At 49.2% G+C, this 16,895-nt stretch overlaps 1 protein-coding gene across 2 annotated transcripts in view; it reads left to right on the top strand.

Moving 5' to 3' along the window:
• The window catches only part of UBASH3B (ubiquitin associated and SH3 domain containing B), a 58,899-nt gene that overhangs the window by 467 nt on the left and 41,537 nt on the right, over nt 1–16,895 (top strand). The gene's annotated exons all lie outside the window — the stretch shown is intronic.

Below are 16,895 nucleotides of genomic sequence, written 5' to 3'. Positions count from 1 at the left end.
GGATGCACTTCTGGAACGGGGGGATGAGCTCACGGAGAGGGAGGATGCTGTGCCGGAACGGGGGGATGCGCTCCTGGAGAGGGAGGATGTTCTGCCGGAGAGAAGGATGCGCTGCCGGAGAAGGGGGATGCACTCCCGGAGCGGGGGGGGTGCTCTGCCGGAGCGGCCCGGACAGCGGGGGATGCTCTCCCGGCAGCGGGCAGTGCTTCCCCGGCTGCGAGGGGACACGCTCCTGCCTTCTCGGAGCAGCCAGGGCAGCAGGGAATCCCCCCCAGAGCCGGGGGGATGCGCTGCCGGGGCAGCGGGGCGATGCTCTCCGGGACTGCGGGGGATATACGGCCCGAGGATGCCTTCTCGGAACGGCCCGGACAGCTGGGAATGCTCATCTGGCAGCGGGGGATGCGCTCCCGGATGCTGCAGGACCCGCGGGATGCTCGGGTCTCATCCTTCGGTGGCCACCGCGGCCAGGCGGGAGCCCCGGGCACACCCGGTCCCGTCCCTGCAGCCCGCCCGAATCGCCGGGAAGTTGGAGATCGCCAGGGAGGCAGTTTTTGCAACCCAGGCTGAAATTGCTGTAGCTCGGACAGCCGGGAGATTTTCTTTAATCCGTGTACAAATCACCCTAAAAGCAACGGAACAACAGAAGTAGATTTCCATACGTAGCCCGAAGTGGTTCGGTTTTTCCTTGTCCAATTTATGCCCTGGTGTAATCTCCTTGCCTGTGCTTACGCTTTAAATTAATCAGGCAGCAAACTAATGACAACTTAGTGATGGAACAGTGACTCCTGAAGTGCGACTGCTCGCTTTAGGATGCAAATGAAACCGGGGGGGATCGGGATGGTTCCGTGATCTGCTCAAGTTTTCTGGTTGTTGTTGATACCAATCAGAACTCCGGGGTTTTGCAGCCTATCTTGTCACAGGGGGCTTTTTTATGAATATAGAGACAGGCACATGCAGTTTAAGGACATATGTTCCTTGTGGATTCATGGGATTGCATGGATCCACCAGCACATGCAGGAAATCTTATTTTTGTTTTCCACGGTGCTGCTTTGCACTCCTTGTGGCTGTCAGTTGTCTCCTGAGATCAGCACACAGCTTTTAGGTACAGCGAATGCAAATGAAGAGCAGAGCAGAGCGGTGACTTCATGCTCTGCTCGGTTGGAGGAAAAGATGTGCATCTTTCAGTGGAGCTGGAATAAAAAACCAGCTTAATCCTATGAATGAAAGTGGTTCTTACCTGCACAACAGTGCCATCAAGGCTGCCAGGCAGCCCTGCTCTTACCTGATGCAGGAACTGTGTCTATGGGTCACATTCCTGCCCAGGAAAGCACTGACAGTTGTTAAAATGCACTCAGAGCTTCACCGTGCAGAGCAGAGGAGGTTAAACACAGGGAGCAAGCCAGAAAAAGGGTAAAATATCCCTAAGTGCAAAAAGTAGTTATTGGAAATCCAGCCAGGCAGATGTGTTGATACTGAGTTCAAGGTAAGCCTGTGTGACAGCTCAGCTCTCTGCTGGGAGAGGGACCCCTCATCCCATCTGGAGGAGCAGTGAGTGCCCCTGTTCCAGCCAGCTGGAAATGCTACCAATAATTGATCATTAAAATCCAGCCAGGAAGCAAAACAGAAATAAACCCAATAAAATCCAAGCAGTGCCACCAAGGGTAGGATGTGGAATAGAACACGGGTTTGGGAGCTTGAGAGAAAGGAGTGCATGGCAAAAGGACATTCCCTAAAGGTCCAGAAAATGCTTTTTAACTCAGAGCTTATTTCTCTGTAAGTGGGAAAGAGAATATGAAGATGCCGGGGAGGTAAAAACATCATCTCCCTACCAGAGATGGTGTGGAGAAGTAGCCTCAAAGCCCTTGTGAGTTTTCCCCCAAAACTCTCCCACCTGTGTTTACTGCCCCAAAGCCGCAGCTGCAGCAGGAGACGGAATTCGGTGAAATGGGATTTCAGTTCTGTGCACACGAACACGAGCCAGGCTGGTACTTAAAAGTGGTGACCATCTGCTTGGGTGGCTTATGCAAAACAAACCTCCAAGTTGTCAGACAAGTCTGTCAGGCATGTCACAAAACACCATCGCTGCTGGCAGCAGCGGCCTCCTGGCTTTTTGGGAGAGCCAGGGGGAACCGTTTGGGGCAGGGGACAGAGAGGAGCAGGTTGGGCAGGGTCACAGACACAGGGGTGAGCTGGAATCAGAATTTTCAGGTGTGGTATTGAACCAGGAGTGAGATCCTGGGGAGAACTTACATTGCCTGACTTCTAGCTTTACCCTGTGTATGTTAAAATAATCAAAGGTAAAAGGTTAAATGCGATTTCCAAGTGTTTCTGAACGGTTAATGCAGACTAGGTGAGTTGAGGGGAGGAAATGGGCTGAGCCAGGCTGGAACCAAGAGAGGATGTCAGGTAGGGAGTGCAAAACTGCCGTGGATCGTATGTTATTAAGTGAGCCTTTACTTGTCCATCCTGCAGGTGATTTATGGGGGACTGGGGACAAAGGGCCCACCAAAGAACATGTCCTTCCTTTCTGGACTAAGTTCTGAACCAAAGTGCTTTCTGAACTGAGCTGCCTTGAGCCCAGGTACTGAAATCAGTGGGGCTGCGCTGACGTCCCCCAGCCCAGACCGAGACCTTGGGCGTTCTCCCTGTTCCCCCCTCTGAAGAATTTTTTGGCACAGGGCTGTCTGTTTTCCTTCTTCCCAGCACCAGCTCCAGTTCAGGGCTCCTCTAAATCACAGGGTGATGTTCAAAGCACCTTTGGGAGCTTTTGCCTGAGCGTGGCACCTGCTCCGACCGCTGCTGTGTGTCATCCCTTTGAAGCAGCCCCATGAGCTGCTGTTCTGCCTTGCTGGGTTTTGCCAGCACACAGCCATTATTATTTTATTTTGCAATTAGCCCGTTGGATTACGCACTGTCTGGTCCCACAGGCTGTCCCTATCCCAAGGAGTCTCTGGTTTAAGCAAGGAAGGAAGGCAAAGGTGATGTTACAATTCCTATTTTGCAATTTGGGCACCAAGAAAAACACTTCACCCTTGTTCACACAAAGGCCAAACCAGACCCCCAGTGCTTCAATGCCCCAAACGCAACAAGAGGATTCCTCCAGAAAGAGTTTTCATACAAATATTATTTCCCAGTTGCCCCAAAATATTATTTATCATCTTGTTAGGAATTTCCCATCAGCGGTTGGCACCTAATTCTCATCCAGTCTGCTTGCCAGCACCTCTCCCTGTTGTGTTTAATCCCTGTATATCCCTGAGAGTAGAGAGAAGAAAAAGCACAAAGTAATTTACAGGGGATCACTTACAACTCTTATGCATGTAGAAGCAATTTAAAAAAATCCATAATGTGTCTATAAAAGGCTAAGATTAAAAAAAAAATTAGTGATGGATTGCAGTTTCAGTCAGGATGGAACATGACCTTTGACCAAACTTAAATTGTTGAAATTTATTTATCCTGCATGGTGCAGAAATCAATGCAGCTCCAGAATCTGCAAGTTTTAAAAGTTTCATGTCAGCCTTTAAACTCCTCCAGAACATCCGCAAAACCAGAAAGTTCAAATTATACCATGAGGAAAAAGAACTAATCCTGCTTTCTGTGTTTTAATTCTGCGTTCACATTTGTGCATGAATATGTAAATGTATAAAATTTCAAATGTTTCAGTTGCTGCATACAACTCTGAATTCAAGCCACAGCTCTGAGCTGCTGTTTCAGAAGAGATCCAGGCCTAAGAAAATGAAGATAATTCCCTGGTCCTGCCATTACTCAGGCTGGGTAAATCACTGCCCGTAACCAGACCACTTAAATTAGAGATATTGTGCTTTTTCTGTCACTGTGCTGTCTCTGATAAGCAGGAGAGACGACACAGGTGGCAAAGCTTTCCAAAACTAAATGGATGTTCCTTCCCCTCATCTGGGCCTGGAAAAGGGTTTAACTCTGTGTTCCTGGCCTGAAGAGGAGTTAATTCCCCTGGACCTGAATAAAACCAGTCTGACTCAGATTTGCCTTCTCAGAAACGATGAGAATTTAGAAGTATTCAGGGTTTCATTATCGTCAAAGAAATGAAGCTCAGATCAAGTTTACAAACAGTAAAGGCTTCTCTGGCCTTTTGAAAGGGTTTTTAGCCTGCTAAGACATGTTTTGCTTAGTAACAGACTTAGCAACATCGCAGGATTTCAGCACAGCAAGGCTGGGAGTCTCTCCTTCCTCTAGGGCTGGAGCTGGATTTGGGGAATTACTGCATGGAAGCAAAGTGCTGCTCATAATCTTTGGATTTCAAAGTGGTTTCCCTTCCTGCACGGCCTTGCCTTCAGGGTGTTTGTTTTCTGCAAATACTCCTGGCTGAAATTCATCCTATTACAAAGACCCAGCCCAAAATCAGACCCAAGCTCCACTTGAGCCCAAGCATTTGAGGGGTTTTCCTGATTCACAGTGACTCGTGCAGGGCCAGGGTGTGGAGGGAAACCCCATACGGAGGGAAGAAACCGATGGACAGAAATGTTGGTGGAAGCAGCAGCTTGGGAGGCTCCTTTGGAAGTGATTTCCAAGTTTAGCAGCACTGGAAGAAATCTTGAACTCTTGAATAGAAAATGCAGGTGTTGTAGGCACAAGAGCTAAGGGAAAAGCTTCCCCCAATGCTCTGTCTGTGCTGATCGCTCAAGACAGCGAGTCTGGGGCTTGGATAGAGCCGTGGATTGTGTGGCAGAGAAACCATCTAAGACAATTCTTCCATTTCCAGTGCTGCCCAAGGACATTTGTGAGCAGGAGCTTCCTGGGAAGAGTCTGTGACCTGTTTCCAAATGGTGGCCGGGGCAGAAGTGGCTGGAGGTGCTCCTGTGGGAGGTCACTCGCAAAAGCCACTGGTTCCCTGCACTCAGCTCTGCCCACGCTGGGGTTTAGGGGATGAGGTTGGAACAGTCTGAGCAATGAACTGCTCTGGTTTGTGTATTGCAATTCCTGGGTCAGCTCTGAGGCCTCGGAACAGTTCTCTCCATCTGTGCTGGAGGGGATCCAACAGGTCTGCGGTGGGACAGGGACAGTGAGATGAGGCAGCAGCTGCCAGGAAGGTGCTCTGGAGAAAGCCTTCAGAAACATCCATTTGGGACTCAGCCCCGTGGCTGCTCTGCACGTGGATTTTTAATGTTTTTCCATTGCCTTTACTGCAGATTTCTGCTGGGGGACTGAGATGATTCCTGCAGGATTCGGGTTGTTCTGTGCCGGCGGCTCCAGTGTGTTTGGGGTGGGGGGATCTCCATGTTCCTTACTTTAAAGACCCAAAGCGATAAAGCACAGAGGGCTCTTTATTTCCACTGTATATTCTGAAAACTGAGGCACAGAGAAGCTTAGATACCAGATCTGTAGTTAGGCTGATATTTGCGCCTAAATCTGTGGAGTTTCAGTCCATTCATGACAAGATTTAGATCTGGTCTAAGTACAACAGCTATTTCCATGGCAGGTTACAACATTTTCAGGGGGAGGGAGATCTCTTATCAGAGGCAAAGGAGTCGTGATAAGATCACACTGTAAAATGATAATGGCAGCAGCAGTGCTGGTGTTACCTCAGTGGTTCAGGATGCTGGACAGAGAACTGCCATTAATCAAATCTGCTGGCTGGCAGATGTGGAACAATCAGATATTCAGGGCTGATATCCACGAAGAAAATGCTTCTGCCACAAACATCGAGGAAAGAGTTTAAGGACAGAGCACCCTTGCACAAAGATTGCTCAGCCAAGGTCAGCGAGTCCCTGTGGGACTTGCTGGCCCAGAGAACAAGCTCGTGTGTGTGTTCAGGGAGGAAAACAAACAGCAAACCCCTTTCTAGTGCCTGCACACCCCACACTTCACCGGGATCTCGTATTTGAGTGTTTAAGCAGCATCACCGCGTGCAGGGAGGTCCCGGGTCAGCCAGCAGCCAGCATTCCCTGGATTGCTGAGATGGGGTTTTCAAGGCTATCTGACTTTGGCAAACGCTGACAGAGATGTCAGAGAGTTTCCTGGTCCCTGAGTGCTTGGTTTGTTTTGGTATTAAAATTACATGGTGACAAGAAAGCATTTCCTTGGGCTTCCGTCCCTCTGATGATTTTCTTGTCTTGGAGCCAAGGTCCTGAACTTGATCCTACCCTGTGCTCTAGGAAGGAGAGGAGCTCAGAAAGTGCAACCCAGACCTCATATGTCACTGAGGGAGCTGAAAAATTGCTCTGTGCCTTCTGTGTCAAAGCCCCAAGCAGTTAAAAACCTGATCCTTAGGATGCAATTCCCTTTCAAGCTTCCTATCAGCTTCCAGGGATACAGATATCGGTGTTATCTCTTCTGTCCCTTCTTCTTTCTCTTCACACCTATCTCCAGACCTGACACCACTGTCAGGAGCCAGTTTAAATTTACTGATGAGATTCTCAAGACAAAGAGTCGCTGGAGGAGCTCAGGATTTCGGATACCCAGCATGTTTGAATGGAGCCTTGTTGGCATTAAATGCTGATTCTCCTTCCCCCTTGGTGGCGGTGGCAGCGTGTTGGGCTGTTTCCTGTAGGATTCTGCCTCTTGTGAAGCCCTCTGGAAGTTCATCCCTGGATTTTTGCTGCCACTTTGCTATGCAGCAGCCTGTGCTCAGAGGATGCTGCAAGCCCTCGAGACTGGCAGAAGTCAGGGGGGAATTCCATTCTTTGAAAGATGATGAGAAAAAAAATTCTAAAAAAAACCCCTAAAAATGTGGTGCTTTTAAATATCGAGTGCTAACCCTGCTGCCTCCTGAGGACACTTTGGTGGTTTTAAGTCACTTTTGAAAGAGAATTTGGACTCCCAAATCCTGCTCACAGTTGAAAACGCTGCCCTGGGTTTTAACTAAGAGCTCATCGTGGATTCACAGCATGTGCTGTGCAATTGCACGAAGAATAGAGACATCCGTGTGTGTGTCTGTGCTGCACCAGTCTAATTATCCTCAACAAGCAGAGTCATCAAAGGAGCTGGAGTTCAGCAGCTGACAGCGTTTTGGATTCCAGCACTGGGACTCTCTGCAGCCTTTGTGCTCCACAATGGGCTGCACTGCCACTCTGGGTCTTGCTCACCCCCTCTATAAGCACCCAAAGAGGAGAGTCCTGGGCGTTTTTCTGTCCCCACCTCGCTCTGAGCTGCCTGGCTGTGCACAGAGGCTGAGTCTGGACAGCAGCAAAGTGGAGGGGAAAAAAAACCCAGTGAGAAATTGAAGGAATTGCTGAAGTCACCGTGACAAAGCAGCTGCCAGCCTGCATGAGCAGTGCTTGAGACAGCCTGGACCTCTTGTCCGTGTTCATAAGGTGCTGACCCTTCAAATCCACTCTCCTAAAATTTCTCCTAAAGTTTAGCAGGTCCCAGCAGCCAAAAGTGCTGCTTGAGGTACTCCTGAACACCCACAACTCGTACAGAGCTAAGAGACACCAGCCTCACACACCTGGGGAGCAGGAGGGCTCCTCCATTCCCTGGGAAGCCTCAGAATTCCCATTTCTCACAGAGATTCCCAAAAGAACGCAGTTGCACGTGCAGGTGTGACAATATCCTTCAGGTATGCTCAGGACCTGAATAAAATTTAAACAGTAAACCAGTAATTATAAACTGAGCCTGGAATGAGGGAGAGGAGGTGTGTTTGATGTCTCTGCTTTCCCCAGACACCAAATCTGTGCCCTTGAGGCTGAATTCTGGCATTGCCAGCACCTCGCAGGCCAGTCCCTGTCAGCAGGAGAACCCCCTGGGAATGCTGCTGGGAAGGATGTGGCTGAGCAAACCTTGGGATCTCTTCCCTCTGTGCTAGACCCAAAGACTGGGAACTCTGAGAGACACCCACAGCCTGGCATGGAAAAGGGTTTTAACGGTGCTGCACTCACACCCGTCACCCCCTGCCGTTATCAAACGCAAGGCAAGTGCCACTTTTCACCCTTTCATGAAGTGGTGCTCCGCTCTTCATGACTGTGCACAATTAATCATCTGGGGCTGCTGACTGTGACATAATTTGCCAGTGTAGAGCTGGGGGTGTTTCAGGGAGGTTTTCTCATCTCCTGATTTGTAAAAATGACTATTTTCTTTCCCCTCTGCTTAATGAAACCCAGCACGTTCTTTCACGACTCATCCCATTAATGGCCTAATTCATCCAAGCCCCTGAGCACGTGCTGGAACGGCTGAGACCGAGATGTCCCAAACATTTCCACCCAAGCAGGCATTAGATGGCACTGGGAAGACCTGAAATGGATGAGGTGGTGCTGTTTTTCTTCTAAGCTGTTCCCCATTTTACCGAGAGCGATTTGCAGTTTCGTGATGCAAATTTCAGGCCCTGAGTTGATGCTGAGATGAAACCCCTGGGATCATTTTTCCCCTCCATGGCCCCAGGGAGCAGAAACCTGATTTTTATGTACCACAGCCCTGGAGGAAAGGTAAACATCCTTCCTGCTCCAGGAGCTGACACTAAATAGAGCCAGAAAGAGCCTCTAGAGGGGAGGATGGGGAGAGGCCGCAGAGGAAGGAGCCAGGCCCTGATCCCAGCGTTGCCTCCAAAATCCCTTTTTCCTGGTGGTTACCCATAGTTACAGCAAGTTGGATTGATGGGTAAATCCACAGCTGCTTGAGAACGGCTCTGTGAGGAGCAGCCACTCCCAGATAAGTGCCATTCCCATTTTACAGGCAGGAAAATGTAGCCTGAGACAATACATCGAGGCTCTGGTGCCAGAGAGGGCACCTTAATTAACATTTGCCATCCACTCGAGACAAAGGGCTCTCCAGAGCTGCAGGCTCTAAGTGGTGTCAATGATGTCCTGCTCCTTCGTTGTACAGTTATATTGGATTTTTGCCTCACAATCAATATTTCCTCTGGAGAGGAGCTGCCAAGCACCAGTAAGTGTCAAATCACAATGTATTAGCCAGGGATGAGCCAGTTCTCCCAGGCTCCATTCAAAGAAATCTCCAGCTAACCCAGATTTGGAGCTGGTTCATATTCACACCAGTCCATGGGCAACAGAAGCAAGCCTGGGAGTAAATGGAGTTTACAGCTGCACCTTACAGGTGACATTTCTGTTCCCTTTACAGTCTCTGCATGGCTGTATCATAAATGCATTCGTGCTCTGAGGGGCAAAGCCTTCCAGCAGTGTAAATCAGCCCAGCACCATTTCCTTTGTCAGAGCAGTAATAACACACACCAGCTGAGCATCTTCCCCAGAAATAACCCAACTTTCACTGCTAGCAGAGTTTCCTTTAGAGAAATGGGTATTTTATACCGTTCAGGGAATGCAAAAAGCCTGGGCATAAATAAGAGTCAGTACCAAAGCCTCTGGGAAGGAAAACAGAAACCTCAGGTGTTTCACAGCACATTGATGTGTTGGGGCCGTGGAGTGTTTTATAAATAGTGACTCCAGCTCCCTGCCTGGAGCTGGGGCACATGAAACTGCCTTTCCAGGCAGCTGGATCCATGGGAACCCTGATTATTTGGGTCTCAGAGACGTCAGCAGAGGATGAGTCAGGGAGGGCCCACAGAGCCCCACAGCGTGTGGTGATGCTGCTGCCCTCCAGGATCACAGCAAGTACAGGAGAGTCCATCCTCTGTCCTGTTCAGCCACCAGTTAATCTCTGTCATGAAATCTGTGTGGGGTGAGCTGCACAATTAGAACCCCTCACACCAACCCGAAACCAGCTCTGTGAGGGGGGATTTTTAAGTGTTGCTTAGCTTTGGTAACAACAGTGCAATTTGCAGGGGGGAAATCACCTGCTCCCCCTGGTAGGTCCTGTTTTCTCCCTGAGGTAAAATTTTCTACTTGCATGGGAAGATCAGGCTTTCTGAGGATTCTTCATTTCATCATCCAGCTTCCCAAAGAAGCCCATCAGATGCTATCACAGAGAGGATTTAACTCCCTACAAACACCCTGACTTTGGGGATCCATGTATCTTTTCCATCTTCCTCCACTTCCTGTCCCAAAGCTGCTTATCCTCACTGAGATCAAAGGACTTCCAGCCCTCGGGAATTCCAGGGGGAAGGATGATGTGCTGGAAGTGCAGAGTGTGCCTGGGATTCAGCTGGACTCACATATTCCTACCAACATTTGCCAGCTTTTATCAGCACAGCCTGTAACTCCTCTGGAAGTGCATCCCACGTGGGGGAACTTGTTCATCACCCTGTGATCTCGGCCCTGGCTGTGTCCTGCCAGGCTTCTGCTGTGAGTCAGCCTGACCGAGGGCACAGGGCCTGCTGAGATCCTTTTCGTCTTCTCCTGGGCAGCTCCAGGGACCAGCTGCTGGTTCCTGTGCTCGTTCTTGGTGTTCAGCGAGGCCCATCTGCTGCAAGGGGAACTTTCAAAGCGTAGGGCCAGGGCTGCCCGGAGAAAATGTGACAACAGGAGGGGGAAAATGAAGAATCTTTCACAGAAATGTGTCATCCCCAAAGAGCCCGAGGCCAGGTTGGCAGGGCTAGGTTTGGAAGTAAATTCTGGGATCCCAAAGTAGGGGAACAGGATTGCCGTGTCTTAATATTTCCTCCCTCTGTTGAGCCCCCACCAATCTCCATGACAAATGGGGATAAAATTCTCCCATAATTGCTGCCACTGCTGCTTTCCAGCCAGAGGACCAGGAGCTTGCTGAGGTGTCATGGGATTTCCCTGGATGACAGCTCAGGAATTTTACGTATTTGCTGTCAGCAGCTTGTTTTAGGGGAGAAGGATGGCAGAGATGGCACCTCAGCCCCTCCTCACAGCCACGGGGGCTGTGCAGGCATGGGGAGGGATGAGAGCAGCGAGTGCCAGAGCACCCAATCCAAACCCAGCACCCAAAACCCTCTCGTACCTCTGTGGGAGTGAGGAGGACACTCACAGGGGCTGTTTTATCCTTTCTGACAGCGAAAAGTCAGTAGAAAACCTTGTCAGATCTTACAGGAAGCTGGAATGAGCAACACAACTGAGCCACCAGTGCAGAAAAAGCATCTTCCTTGGTTCCTTGAGCCACAGCCAGCTCCAAGTGCAGGGTGCTGCCTTCTTTTGGCTTCAGGACTGCAGTAACACCCTGTCTCACAGGTGTTCTGGAGTTTAAATTCAGTAAAGATGCCAGCTGTGATAGTGATGGGCCACAGGAGTTGTGTTAGGACCACAAAAAGGGCAGGATTCCCCCTTGGATAACCAAAAGTTTAAAAAAAAAATCCCCTGAAACTCTAACTTAGCAGCACACAGGAGGAAGTTGTGTTCCTGGGGTTTGGGTTTATTCTCTGAAAGGAACTAAATTATGAAACCTGAGGGCCTGGCTGTGTCTGGAAGCCAAGGCCTTTCTGGAAGTCCAGAATGGATGAGCTGAAGTCAGCAGCCACTCTGGGAGATCTTGGCAAAGGGATGCTCAGTGTCTATGCAAATTAAGCACCTCGCAAGGAGCATGAAAGCATTTTAAGGTTTTTGCCTGAGGACACAAAGAGAGTCTCTGGCAGCGCTGGGTTTGGAGCTGGGTGATGTGGGTTTGCCATCAGGCCATAAATAACCCCAAAAGGTGCTCTGAGGTGGCAATTAGCTGCTGTCCCAGGCATCCACCTCAACCTTGCACCCGCTGGATATTATTTCAGTTTTGCTGCAGCGCATCCCCAAATCTTGCAGGACCTTTGATGTGACTTTCATTTCAGTAATAGACGTGAAATTTTGTGGTTTCTTAGGCTGGGTGTAAGCGATGGTGAGGAAGGAATCCTTTTTCCATGCTTTATCTTCCCCTTGCCTGCAGCACATCAGTTTTGAGTGTCAGGAGCACGCAGGCAGTTTATTTGTGGAATATCTCTCTAATCACTGAAGTAGCTGAAGCAGTTGAACAATTTAGATGAGCTTACCAAAACGGGATTGAATGTTGTGATTAGATAATTGTCCCTTTGCTTCAAGGTATGAGTCAAAGCAGAGACAAGGTTTTGGTTGCAATGAAAATTCCTCAAAACCGTGGCTTTTGTGGTGGTGGTGGTGGTGGTGGTAAAACAAGCAGAGAATATCAGCAGCATCCCAGGCAGGTTTGGGAGGTGCTGAGGGGTGTTTAAGGGATAAACATCCCCGTGGTTTTTGAAGTTTAGGGCAAAGCTGGGCAGAGGGAACGGCACCCTTTGAACAGCGCACTCTCAGCAGCCACACAGGTCCCCACATGTGGGTCCCACCTCGGGGGAGGAGCCCCAGATGGATTTTGGTGCCAACCTGGCAAGAAATTCAAATGTGCTGCTCAAGTTCAAACGCATGAGCAGCCCCGTTGGTTTTAACTGGGATTACTCAGCTCGGCCTCGAAACAATTTTGGTTTTAAATCCAGTGCAGGGTGGAGCTTTGCTGAGAGCCCTTTGCTGCTGGTGTTACCGTGAGCTAGCTGCCATCCCACATTAGAACTGCTCGATTTGGTTATCAGGATTAGCGGCTCTAATTTCATTTCCTCTTGGGTGTTTGTCAGGGAGGGTTTTTCTCTGATGTGCTGGCGCATCCTGTTTGGTCTGAAATGTGCCATTCCGTCCTCTGGCTCTGCTCACTGCTGTGCCCACTGCCCATGGCCCTCACCTCCTTGTGGAGGAACAGGGTTTCGAGCACAGGCATTGCCCTGGAAGATCTGTGACTGTTCTGCCACCCACAGCAGGGTGAGGCAGGCAGAGAAATCTCCCGGCAGTGTTTTTGCCATCAGCAGGGTGCTAAGTGTTATCTGCATCGCCCCTTCGCAGCGAGGGGAGCTGCAAGGACAGAAGGATTGAGCTTCTGTTTTCAAAACTGGCTGTCAATTTTTCGGGTTTCAACATGGCAAAGCAGGCATGTGTGAGCGCTCCCAGCTGCATCCCGCCCTCCTCGGAAACCCTTCCACAACTGAGATGGAGGCATCCAAAATCTGCACCTGCTCGTGGCAAACTGAGCCTGTCCTTCACCCAAGGCGAATTAACAGTCCAGTTTGAGCACACAACCTGGCATAATCTAGGAATTCTGACATAATCTAGGAATTCTGTAGTTGTTTTCAGTGGTGTGTGGGGATAGATTTTACGAAGTATTCGGGCATCTAGACAACAATTCCAGCCCCTCCTGTTCGGTCTCAGTGATTCTCTCAGCAATGTCTTGGCTGCTCCCCCAGCCAAGTTCTGCACTCTGCTGCGTGCCAGATTCGGCTGCATATCTGCACTGGCTCCTCTTGTACCTGTGGTGTTACGTTGCATTCATGCATCTTATAATTCAGGGGAAAAAAAAAGAGGTTTATATTCTACCTCATTCAGGTTAACCTTTCCCTTTCAATGCTGCTGCTTAAGATCTTGTAACCACACGGAAGAGGCAGAGGGATCTGACATCTAACACAAGAGCTTTCTTTCAAGATGTAGATTGCGTTATAGGAAATGAGAGGCAATAATCGAAGGAAGTTCTTCATTCTCGTTATCAGCTCTCCTCGTCTCGTTTCTCACAGCAGAGCACTTCTGTATCTGCAGCACAGCCCCTCTCAATTCTCTTCATTAGAGATGGAGCCTCATCACTGCACCCTCTGCGCAGCCACAACCACCTTCCCCAAGCCAGCATGGATTTTTATTTTTTTGCCTTTACCTTTAAACAACTGATTTTCAAACCCAGCCGAAGATGCAGCTCCTCTCCCGCAAAAATCAATCGCTATCAGAGCTTCCCTTTGTCCGGCCTCACTCAGAGCACACTGCCTTGAAGAGGAATCATTCCCTTGGATTCATCAGCCTTTGGAAGCATTGATTTTCCTGCCTGCCTTGTGTGCTGCTGATATCCAAGTCAGCTCTGGAAATGTGATAAGCCTGGCCAGGAGATTGGCAGGGCTCAGCTGGTCAGAGGGCCAGGCTGGGAGGGGAATGTGTAAATGCTCGCAGTAACTGGTGACAGTGAATCTCCTGTGCTGGTGGCTGAATGGAACCTGTTGGGGCATGCAGAGAAGGACTTTTAGGTTCTGATTTAAGAGAGCCCTAAACATATATTTACATGCCGTTGACCTCAGGGGATGGCACGGACTGAGGTAAAGGAATATTTTGTTCCTGCCTCCCTGAGCAAGCTGAGCACAGCCTGCTTGAGAGCAGAGTCATTTCCCCGCTCTGCACGTGTTCAAAATGGTTCCACACAGCAAATGCCCAACAAACCCAGCCCTCAGAGGGTGCTGTACTTTAGTGGGACCGGTTAAAGTTTCCAGGGAGCACTGAATTAACTTTGGGTTTGACTTTCAGGAGATTCCTGAATCCCTGTGAGCACCCAGTCCCCGTGCCAGGGGACACCTTTGCAGAGGTTTGGGGAAACAAGAAGAGCAGATGTGGAGGTGGCCATGGCCACTGTGACCTCCCACCCAGCTGCAGAGCACGTCCCTCCCCACAGAGGTCGTTCAGCATCACTGGGAACACGTGGCCACCTTTCCTCCCCATCATGTTAACGCTTCCCAGCCGTGCTCCTCAGCTTTGCCGGGGTTATTGCACAAATTTTTTCCCTACTCAGGGTCTCTGCTTTTGCAGAACCTCGAATTCCCCTGATGTGATGTCTGGGAGCACTGAACACATCCCAGAAACACAGTCCCTGGCTTGCTCTCCATCCCTTCCCTCTCCCAGGAGCGTCGGACGGGGCACAGCATGAAACTGTTTCTGCTCGGGGCAGGAAGCAGAGGTCAGAAATGTGGAGCTGTAAATCTGCCAGCAGTGGCTATTTCTGGGGTCAGCTCTGCTTACAGCACTGCTCTGGTGACAGCACTGCTCTGGTGCCAGGTGATTTTGCTGCTGGCCCACCTTAGGTGAAAAGAAATGTTGAAATACAGGATTGTTGTGTCTTCCTCTCCCCCGCTCCTTGTGACGCACTCAAAGGAGAGGAACAGTAATTCTCCCCCTCCTGAAGTGTGCAAGTTTTAGAATTGCTCTGACTTTTTGCAAGTTGTGTTCTTCTGGTTTCTTGGATCACTTCTGACTTTCCTGTGTCTCCACGATCTTTACAAGCCATAAGAGAGTGTCTAGAAGGTAGTGGAGGTCCCTTCTTCCACCCAAGCACTGGTGTTTGGGTTCTCTCCCTGCTCTGCCTCCTGCCAGTCCCAGGGAAGCTGTCAGGACCCAGCACAGGGGCAGTTTGTCTCCTGTGCACTTCTGAACCTGAGGAGGGAAAGGAAATGGCTTCTTTCATCTCTGCAGCATTTCTGCAACTCCCCAGCTCCCCCAAAAACATCCTGAGGCAGTTAAAAATTTATCCAAACACAACAGATGTGTAAAGCTGAAAATCCCTGAGCTTCCTTAGGGCTGGTAGCTGTAAAAATACACAGAAAATACCTATTTTCTATCTATATCCAGGCATTTGCACACATTTATGTACAATGTTCCTACAATGGGTATTTGAAGTTTAGCAGCCATTTGTGGCCAGTGTGTGGCTTGCTTTCTTCTTTATTCCCCCCCCCCCCCCTACAATACAAACCATCAGAATTAGAAGCACAAACCATGAGAGCTTGTTGGTTTGGAAAAGAACCTGAAGACTGATGACAAACATCACGTAGTAAGACTGAAAATTGCATCTTAATCACCCAGTGAATGGTTGTGGAGGGTCTGCAGGGTGAAATGATTCAGCCACAAGGAAATTGTGTGCAAGGGCTGCCACTGGAAACACAAAACTGTCCTACAACGTATTCGTAGGTCTTGCTGACCACGCTCATAGGAGCTTGGTGAATAAAGTCTCACCTTTGCAGAGTTATTAACATTTCCGTTAGCCAATCCTAATTTTAATTTCCTTTTCTTACTGCGTTTATACTTCAACCACAACAACGTGTGCCAGTAAGTCCCACCACTCCGTGCATCATCTTAAAAGCTCTCAAGTGTGTTTGCTTCTGTTTTTAAACACAAGAACTCTGAAGTTCAGATCTCAGGTTGTCTGAAGAACCATCTGCATCAACTCCAGAGGATGCCCAGGGCTCCTGAGCTTTTATTTTAGGTGGCTTAAACACATCTAGAAGCATCCAAACCTGAGTTTAGCCAGTTCAGCAGAGAGGACTTGAGTTTTACTGGCAAAATAAAGTCAAACTTCTGCTTTCCCTCTCTCCCCAAAGATATCCAAGCCCTCTGTTCCTCAAACATTTGTGTGGGTGCTGCTTGTGTATTTTTATTGAGAGACCTGGGAGAAAGCATTGACATGCCCTTAGCTCTTTAAAATGCATTTGGAAGAGTTCAGTTATTAATCTTAGTAGAAGTTTTTACAGTTGGGTCAGGCAGATTTAAATCCTGGCCTGCAGGAGGTACTAACAGAGCCATGGTTCATCTGGGCTGGGCATCTGCTTGCTGTGAGCCCATCAGGTAGCAGGCTGAGGGCAGGAGTGTGACACAGATTTCAAAGACAATATTGCAAAGACACATAAAATCAATGGGAGCAGAGCTCTGACTCATAATTAAATCATAGCAAGTACAGCTTGGAATCTAGAGCTCAATCTTACTGATTTTTGAAGGAAAGGAGAGATCTGAGGACACAAGTTACTGCAAACAAGAGGTTGGTGGGTACTATTGAGCTTAATTCCCTTTTAATGGGAAGCCAAAAAGCATTTAGCAGAAGTGGGAAATCCCCCTTCTGCTTTTTAGATAAAAAAATTATCTTAACATTTCAGTGTGAGAGCCTTATCTGCCCGGTATTCCCCTGTTCTCCTGGCTGCCAGGGTGGCTGTGTCACACCTCACTTCTAAATCCGCTGAACCCAGCCTTGGTGGAACAGCCCAGAAATTATTCAGCAAAAGCAGGAGCGAGCCATCATCAGGCAGAGCAGTCATGTGGCTCTGCTCTGAGCCAGCCCTGGGATGAGCAGAGCTGTAAACCAGTTTACAGAGTCATGGTGCAGAGTGATCCAAGCAAATCCCAGCACCTAATTCCTTGGATTCTTAGCTGAGCTAATTCTTGGGTGGGTGATAGCAGTTAATTGGAGGTGGAGGGGAAGCCATACAGGAATATTGGGAGGAAGTTCTGCCCCGT

This window comes from Corvus moneduloides, chromosome 25, assembly GCF_009650955.1.
Source record: "Corvus moneduloides isolate bCorMon1 chromosome 25, bCorMon1.pri, whole genome shotgun sequence".
Taxonomy (NCBI): Eukaryota; Metazoa; Chordata; class Aves; order Passeriformes; family Corvidae; genus Corvus; species Corvus moneduloides.
Note: the sequence above shows the minus strand (reverse complement) of the source record. Positions and strands in the feature narration are given on the sequence as shown.